Raw genomic sequence first — 9,655 nt, forward strand, 5'->3', positions numbered from 1 at the left:
AGTCTAACAAAGAAGAGTTTTGCAGATGCAAAGACCTCCTTGTGCTCTCAGCTCTCACTTTGGGGTCACAGCTTGACCCCAAAATAGTGGGAATTACAAGAAAGATAAGAACAAATCATTATAGAGAGAGCATTTTTAATCATCTTAGAGAAGTTCTTGAGAAAGGTTGCCATGGGGGCAACAAATGCCCTCCCTGACCTTCAGTGTGTGCCCCTGAGGCTGGCGGGCGCTCATCAGGAGTGCTACAGAGGAGGTTTCCCCAGGAGAAGGAACTAAGATCTTCAGATTCCCAACTTGAGGCTAAAACCAGTTACCAGTATTCGGGGTCTGGGGTCTACAGACACACTGTGGGTGCCCTCATTTGGTGAAATTGGCATCATATATCTGGGATCCAGTTAGTAAGTGTCAAACCAGGAATTAGACTATGGACCCACAACTGGCTCCAAATGTCTCCTAGAAAGAAGGGTCTGGATCAGAGCCCTGGTTTGTGGCATTTGTCCATTTCTGCCATGTAAATTCTCCTGTTGTGGCAAACTTTAAGCTACCCACAACTGAACAACCAGATAGCAAATTTTCAGAAAACTGAACCCAACTTTCACTAGCCAGTATGAGCCAGTTCCCAGTTCCACTGGAACGACATCACTCAGCACTCAGAACTTGGTGTCAGACAATCAACCCAATGTCTTGATCTTCTATGCCTTCCCAGAACTGCATACTCGAGAGGAGTTAAAATGAGGCCTGGCCTTTCTTTATGCAGTGGGTGGCAGTTCATAGAGAGTAAAGAGAATGCGTGTGGAATATCCATCCCTGACTGGCAGATCTGTATCACACCATCTCTACACCAAAGCTCAGGGAACATCATGGAAGAAGTGAGGGAAAACTGACAGGGCCAGTAGCCTACAGAACTGCTAGGAATCAGTGTGTTCTTGATATGACGGGGGCATTGTGCTCCTACACCCACAGCAGCTGTGGTTGCCTACAAAGTCCTGAACAAGACCATGCCCATCAATATTCCAGCTTAGATGATAGCAGGAGGCTTCACTCTGAGCCAAGAAGCTGTTGGCACATGGGGACCGCTGAGAGGAAGTGAAGTCAGGTTTGTTTGTTTTTTATCACTATGGCCCATGGCAGGCTGTCCAAGCTCCAGTGGATGGCCCCACACCCGTGCACATATGAGTATCACTAATTGTACTCAGTGGATTATGAAAGAAGGAAGAGAAGAAAGGAAGTTGGGAAGTGGGGAAAGGATGGGAAGGCCAGAGAGAAGTTGGAAGGGGGTGAAATGAATTATGAACTAAATACATTGTACCCATGTAGGAAATTAGGAAAGTGTGCAGATACATTATGTATCTGCAAAAATATATATTTGCTACTTTCACTTCATATATACATTTATGACTGTGTATCCATAAAAACATCTGCTAACCATAAATGAAAGAAAACATATAACATTTGTCTTTCTGAGACTGGCTTCATTTATTTTCACAATTATTTACTGTTGCATCCACCTTCTTACAAATAATATTACAGTGTTTGTATTGATTACTGATAAAAAAGGTTCACTGTGTGTTTTAACCAGGTTTTCTTGAGCCACTCCTCTGTTGACAAATGTCTAAGTCTTCGGCACTGTGAGCAGTGATGTAATAAGGATTCGTGTGGAAGTGTTGCTGTGACAGGTTAGTTAGGGTCCCTTAGGAGTATATCCCCGAGTAGTGTAGCTAGGGCCTGAGGTAGGTCTATTTTTAGAGTTTGGTTGGTTGGTTGGTTGGTTGGTTGGTTGGTTGGTTGGTTGGTTGAATGTTTAATTAGCACACAACATGTTGACATTTCAAAGACAATTCATTTCAGTTGATCCTCTTTAGTCCCCATTCCCACGCCTTTCCTGTACCCTTCTAACCCCTGGTGCCTTTTATCTGCTGTTCTGGCATGTGTCCCATCACCCTCTTCTTCTTCAACACTTTTCCCCTTTCCTGATCCATTTTCTAGTCTCATGACCTATCACCACACTGATCCCCATATATACATACGCATAGATGTTAAAAGCTAGGAGCCAGATATGACAGAGAACATGTGGTATTTGTCCTTCGGAGCCTGGGTTATCTCACTTGATATAATCATTTCCAGATCTATCCTTTGTCTGCAAATTTCTTAATTTTGTTTTTCTTTAAAGCTGAATAAAAATTCTGTTGAATAAATATAGCATGCTTCCATTATTCATTCATCGACCGAGGGCTATCTACGCTGTTTCTATCCCTTGCTGCTTTCAACAGAGCAGCACAAATGGCCAATAAATATATTTTAAGTGTTCAGCATCCTAAGCCATCAGGGAGATGAGAATTTAAATTACTTTGATATTCCCCCTCAACCCAGTTAAAACCCAGTTATCATCTAAACAAAAACAAAACAAAAAAAATGACAGTGAATGCTGGTGAGGATGTGGGAGAACCCTTTTCCACAGGTGGTGGGGACATAAACTGGCTTGGTAATTATAGAAATTATTATGGAAGTTTCTCAAAATACTAAAAATAGAACCTACCATATGGTCCAGTTATTCCACTCCTGAGCATGTACCCAAAGGCCTCTGCATCCTACTTCAGAGATACTTGCACGTAAATGAAGGTTCATCACTGTTCTTGGCCTATGAGGGTTGTTTTTTCTTTCCAAAGTATTCATGATTGGACCACATATACTGGTACAGGCCTCTAAGCCCAGCACAGGGGAGGCAAAAGTAATAGATTTCTGTGAGTTTGAGGCCAGTCTGATTAATGGTGAGTTCCAGGCTAGCCAAAACAACATGGAGAGACTCTGTCTAAAAAGAAAAAAAAAGTGAAAGGGGGCCTCTATGTGTGCAGGTATATATGTGCTTTGTTTTCAGTATTGAGGATTGAACACAGGTTCAATGTCCCACAGCAGGGTATACGGGTCTCCTCATCAGTAATTGTTTTAGTGAGGTAGCCACTCTGATTGGCGTGAGACTTGGAATCTCAGAGTTAGTTTTGATTTGCACTCTTTGATGTCTGGTGACGTTGAACGTTTTCTGAAATGTCTGTTGGCTGTTTTTACTTCCTCTCTTGAGAAGTGTCTGCTGTTCATTTTATTAGCCATTGAGTTATTTGATTTCTTGTTATTTAGCTTTTAGGCAGGGTGAAGGAGTTCTTTGTATAGTATAGATAGTAATCCTCTGTCAGATGTATAGCTAGCAAAGCTTTGCTCCAATTCTATAGGCTGACTTGTCACTTAACTGTTTCCTTTGCTGAACAGTAATTCCCAAATTTAATGATAGTCATTTTGCCAGCTGTTTCAAATAGTTCCTAAGTAACCGGTCTTGGTCAGATGTCCTTGGTTATGTCTCTGCCTTAAAGTGTTTTCCCTATATTTTCCCTGCAAGAGTTTCAGAGTTTTAGATCTTACATTAAGGTCTTTGGTCCATTTTGAGTTGATTCTTGTCCAGGTTGAGAGACTAGGATCTGGTTTTATTCTGTTACATGTGGTTACCAGTTTTGTCCACACAATTTGTGGAGGGTGCTGTCTTTATCCCACTGGATATTTGTGGAGCATCTTGGTCAAAAATCAGAAAGTTAGAGATACGTGGGTTTATATCTGAGTGTTCCATTCTGTTTCTTGGTATTGTTGGTCTGTAGTAAAACTTGAAATCAGGTATGTGGCTATGCCCAACATTCTTCTCGTAACTTTGGTTGGATTTGTTGTTTGACTATTTCATAATTGTAGAAATCACATCCTGGTTTCCATAATCCCCATCCTCTCTGATCTCCCTCCCATACACCTGAACCCACTCATCGCTACATTGTCTTTCGATGGTCACCTTGTTTCAATGTTCTCCTTGTTTTAGACCCAATGGGTTTAACCAGGGTTAGGCAGGTGACTTTGGATATTCGAGAGTGAGAACAATTCAAAGGTAATAACTCCCTCTCCCTTGAGAATCCCTCAGTAGCCAACGCTTCAGCAAGGGGGCAGGGTTGCATGGGCCCCTCCCCAATTGATGATTGACATTTGATAGGTCCAGTCTTAGATAGATCGATGGGCCCACTCTAGGCATCCACAGCTGCTATAAGGTCATGCCTGCCTTAGCTATGCCAAGCCTGAAGACAGCAGTCTTTCTCCCTATCTTCCAGCTCCTACATCCTTTGTACTCCCACCTCCCCAACGACCCTGAGCCTTAGAGGCAGTGATATAAATGTCTTGCTTAGGGATGGGCTGTCACTTGTTTCCAACACCTTCAACAACAGGGCATCTTTGTACTCGCTATTATTTATTACAAAGAGGATTTCACTGAATAAGGCTAAGACAGGCATCTGTCTGTGGCCATAGCAATAAATATTTTAAAAGTAGCTTGGGACCATAACAATTTAACTAAATAACAGTAGTACATTCATTCCTGGGGCCTAAGATTCTTCTGCTATGAGGTTTTGGGTTTTTTTTTTGGGGGGGGGGTTGTTTTGTTTTTTTGTTTTGTATTTTTAAGTGAGATTTGTAGTATCAGGCTGAATTCTTTCTTGGGCAACAGGTCTCAAATCCAACCGGTGAGCAGTTGATTGCTCCTGAAACAGGCATTAACGTGCAGCGGGGCATTTCTTGTCTGGCCGGCTGGCTGGTGTTGTAGATCACAGGCCTCACAGCTTGGAAAAGCCATTGGTACCTCACCACACATACATACACACATGTACACACACAGCCTATATAGTAATTCCCAATACCATTAGAGAGGAAGTTTCTAGGTTCTCTATATATGATAAGCAAACTATGTGACGTCTTCAGTCAATGGGACCTTCCTGGTGGGCAACCAAGAAGAATGACAGGAGCCTTAATTATTTTGAAGGAGTGCCGGGGTGTCCCTGACCAACAGCTGATGAGGGAGTGTTGTATACCTGGCCCTGGGGTTTTTGTTTAGTAACCCTGCCCTGCAGAATCAGCACTACCCAGGGAAGCAAGGTATCTCCTCATAAATCTTTTTTTTAATATACATATATATACATTTTTTAATTGACCTACAAGCTAATAAGTTTCCATATGATTCTTTTTCAGGCACTCTTAGTTTTAGTTAACTCTTCCCATTCCTCACTCCCCATTTCTGCTTAAATTTTTCACCCCCAAAACCTCTCCTCTCTTTCTGGATATGGTCTATAATTTGCTCTCCTCCCTCCCTTAAGCAACCCAACCCTCATGGTCCCTTGGGTTCCCTCACCTCATCAAGTATTCCAGCCTCTAGCAATGTACTCTTTCTCCCAGGGGATTGATTTGCTAAGGTCTTTTGTATTGCTGTGTAAACTTCAAGATTTTTTTTTCTTTGAAGAATGGCATTGGAATTTTAATGGGATTGCATTGAATCCATAGGTTACTTTTAGTAGTGAGGACATTTTTAGGACCTATTACCTAGAAGGGAGGAGAGTTGCCCAACTTTGGATGTTAGACTATTGAAACAATGCATCCCAAAGAACTGGAATTTTCCCTGAGGAATATCATGCTGGTGGAAGGAAAAAAGAGATGAAAACCTAAGCCATGTAGCCAAAGCAGAATTTGACTTCTTGAGAAAAAAACACCTCGTAGAAGATACAGGGGCTGGGACAATGATGGGTCAATGAAGGGTGGGCCACACCTTGTCCAGGAATGCTGGACAATATATAACCCTAAACTTATAGCCAGGACCTTGACAATGAACTTGACCGTGGTGGGAAACAGGAAGTGGGTGTTATGAGATCTATTTTCTCCTTACCAATGTGGGCACAATGAATACATTTCCATTTTCATTTCAATTGCTTTCACTATTAATGTAGCAGCTTTTCATAATTGGTTTACTAAGAACTGCTGACTGAGCCTGGCTTGTTGGGGCTTCAGGGGTACAGGCTTGACCCTAACACTAATAGCATTTTTACAATATTAATTCCTATAATTTATCATTAAGTTCTTTCCATCTTCCAGGTCATCTTCAATTTCTTCTGTGTTTTAAATTTTTTCATTGTAAATGCCTTTCACTACCATGGTTAGGTTTATTACAGGGGTTTGGGGTTTGGTTTGGTTTGGTTTGGTTTGGTTTGGTTTGGTTTGGTTTGGTTTACTGTTGGAGAAAATTGTGACTGAGATTATTTTCCTGATTTCTTTCTCACCATGTTTGTTGATCCATAGGAGAGCTACTGATTTTTCTGTGTTCACTTTGTATCCTGCCACTTTGCTGAGAGGGTTTGTTAACTCTAAGAGCTCTCTGGGAGTCATTCTCAGTGTGTCTCATCTATAGAATCCTATTGACAGAGAAGCACACTTTAGCATCTTTTTCCCTCTGTGTGTTCCTGTCGTTGCCTCCTCTTCCCATGCAGATCTAGCTAAAACTTCAAACACTACATTGAATAACAGTGGAGAAGATGGGTGTCTTTGTCTTATTCCAGATTTTAGTACAAATGATTTGAGGTTTTCTCCATATTTAACACTATTTTGACTGTAGGTTTGTGTTTATAGCCTTTATTGTCTTGTGATAGTTCTCTCTCTCTCTCTCTCTCTCTCTCTCTCTCTCTCTCTCTCTCGCTCGCGCCCTCCCTCTCTCCCTCCTTCCCTCCCTTCCTCTTTTCCTCTTTTCCTCTTTCCCTCTTTCTTTCCCTCTTTCTTTCTTTCTTTCTTTCTTTCTTTCTTTCTTTCTTTCTTTCTTTCTTTCTTTCTGATGAATGACATTTATGTACAATAACACCCTTCCTGTTATTATTGGTTCAAATGTTGTCAAGGGAAAAGAATACAAAACTAAACTTTTACAATTTACCACATTCCAGAATCTAGTCTGTTTTCTTTTTTTATCTGAATACAGTTTCCCCGATGCCTACTCTTCCTAATTGCACCCCAACCCATCTCCCATCCAGATCTACTCCTTTCTTTCTCTCATTAGAAAAGAGCAGGTGAAATACTCAACAAAGGGGAGACAGAACCTATAGAGACCACCTCCAGTAGAAAGGCACGGCCCCCAGTTGAGGGATGGGGCCACACACCCATCTCAAATTTTTTAACCCAGAATTGTTCCTGTCTAAAGAAAACCCAGGGACAAAAACTGGAGCAGAGACTTCAGGAAAGGCCATTCTAAGACTTTTCCACCTAGGGTTTCATCCCATCTGCAGACACCAAACCGGACACTGTTGCTGATGCCAAGAAGTGCTTGCTGACAGGAGCCTGGTATAGCTGTCCCCTGAGAAGCTCTGCCAGCTCCTGACTAAAACAAATGCAGATGCTCACAACCACCCATCAGATTGAGCACAGGGACTCCAATGGAGGAGTTAGGGAAGGACTGAAGGAACTGAAGGGGATTGCAACCCCCATAGGGAGAACAACAGTATCAACTAACTGGACCACTCAGAGCTCCCAGAGACTAAACCACCATCCGAAGAGTGCACATGGAGGGAACCATGGATCCAGCCGCATATGTAGCAAAGAATGGCCTTGTTGGTCATCAATGGGAGGGGAGGCCCTTGGTCCTGTGAAGGCTCTATGCCCTAGTGTAGGGGGATGCTAGAGCAGAGAGACAGGAGTGGGTGGGTGAGTGGAGGAGCACCCTCATAGAAGCAGGGGGAAGGGGGATGGGACAGGGTGTTTGCAAGGGGTAAACTGGGAATGTAAATAAATAAAATAACCAATAAAAAAGAAAAGAAAAAAACAGGTTTCTAGGAGATAACAGCAAAACTTAACAAAATAAAACATAAGAAGATAAAGCAAAAACAGTGATACACATTTTTTATTTGTTTGGTTGGTTGGTTGGTTGATTTGGTTTGGTTTGGTTTGTTTGAGACAGGAGGTTTTATTGATGCTGATGAGCGCAGGAAAGGTGCCCAGGAGCACGGGGCCTGAGTCAGTCAGCAGGCACACATAAGTCCTGGGCACATGGGGCAGGTTAGGGCAAGTTTTTCTTCTTAGGATTCTGTGGCTCCTCCCTTTGGGGGAGTGAGAGAACATCTTAGAGGGACTACTCCAAGAGCTAAGGCAGAGAAAGATTAGAGCCCCTATTTTAGGAGGCATCACAACAGGCAGCAACAACTTTGTGGAAAGCTGGATGAACTGGTCAGTAGTGGAGAATGGAGGCGAGCACCGGGTTGGCCTCTTAGAAAGGTCAGCCTGACTTAGGTGAACTCAAGTGGGGCCCAAAGCCCCTTTCCCTGTGTACCTCCTTAAGGAATAAAAGGCGTTCAGGGAGTTCCCAGGCAAGGGGTACCAGAATTAGTCCTTAAGGCACAGTTGGGGGCAGACAAGGCACCAAGGCACAGTTGGTGGGGGGACAAGGAATAGCCTCCAAGCTGAGCGCCAGGGTCACAAGAGGGTGTAGGACAGCCCATGCTGTATCAGTGTTGGGTTGAGCACCGCCCGGACAGCCTCTGCAAACACCTCCTTGACGCCATCTTGCTGCAGTGCTGAGCACTCGAGGTCGCACACAGCATGGTTCTGCTTGGCCAGCGCCTGGCCCTGCTGTGGAGTGATGGGCGCTTGACCCTGCTCCTTGAGGCGCCGTAGGGTATCAGACTGGGCTCTCAGGTCCTTCTTGGTGCCCACCAGGAAGACAGGCGTGTCAGGGCAGTGATGACACACCTCTGGGTGACATTTTTTCCTCACATTCTCATAGGAAGGTGGACTGGCAGTGGAGAAACAGATGACGAAGATGTTGGTCTGAGGGTAGGAAAGGAGGCGGTCATATTCTTCCTGGCCACAGTGTCCCACAGGTTTAGGTTCACAGTGCACCCGTCAACTGCACTCTGGGCACTGTAATTGTCGAACATAATAGGGATGTATTCCTTGGGGAAGGCATTAGTTGTATAGCAGATGAGAAGGCATGGCTCTCCTACAGCCCACCACCTCACACTTGATGCTCCGCATTGTGTTGTAAAGTTACTATCCTGGAGGCAGTGCCTCCTCCCTCTTCTGGGCCCTACTTGAAGTAGTGACCTGGTGCCCTCCCCGCAGCGAGGGAGCTAGGGGATACGTTTCTTATATTCAAAGTTTCTTCCATGTTTTTTATCATAAAGAGATGTTGGATTTTGTGAAACGCCTTTTCTACATCTATGAATATAATCATGTAATTTCTATCGTTAAGTATATTTACATGATGCATTATGTTTATTGATTCACATTAGTTGAACCATCCACTCATCCCTGGAAGGAAATGAATTCACTTACGGTGAATGATCTTCTTGAGGTGAGAAACCACAACTCTAAAGGAGCCACGGTGTATGGAGAAGGAACCAGTGCTCAAAAATATCAACACATTTACCTTAAGCCACAGCGGGGCAGGGGAGGGGTGCTGGATCAGGTCAAGTCTACACCTAAATATATCTCTCTATTCCTTCCCTGCATTCTCCATAAAGGATGAAGCTACGTCTGAAGTTTAGCTGGAAGGAAGGGCAGAATTTAAATGCATTCCTACAAGTGAAACCCCAGGAAGCTTGCCCTCTCCTGAAGCATCTGATTTAAATGGCCTCCCTGTGATAGGGCCATTCCTGAGCTAACAGAGAAAGGGGGCAATGCGCATCGCATCGCAGTGAACTCGAACTCCAAACCCTCTGCCCTCAGTCAAAGGCTTCTCGCCATTAACCTTATCAACCTGATGAGTTTTGACCTTTTGCTTAAAAATCCCAGGAGTGTGAGTTAAGGAGGTTTAAGTCTCCCGTTTCTTCTTTTG

The 9,655-nt window shown here is 43.6% G+C and overlaps 1 pseudogene; it reads right to left on the reverse strand.

Annotated features, from left to right (window-relative positions):
- Positions 1-8,292: 8,292 nt before the first annotated feature.
- On the reverse strand, positions 8,293-8,853 carry LOC110323758 (annotated as a pseudogene).
- Between the last annotated feature and the right edge of the window lie 802 nt (positions 8,854-9,655).

This window comes from Mus pahari, chromosome 6, assembly GCF_900095145.1.
Source record: "Mus pahari chromosome 6, PAHARI_EIJ_v1.1, whole genome shotgun sequence".
NCBI lineage: Eukaryota > Metazoa > Chordata > Mammalia > Rodentia > Muridae > Mus > Mus pahari.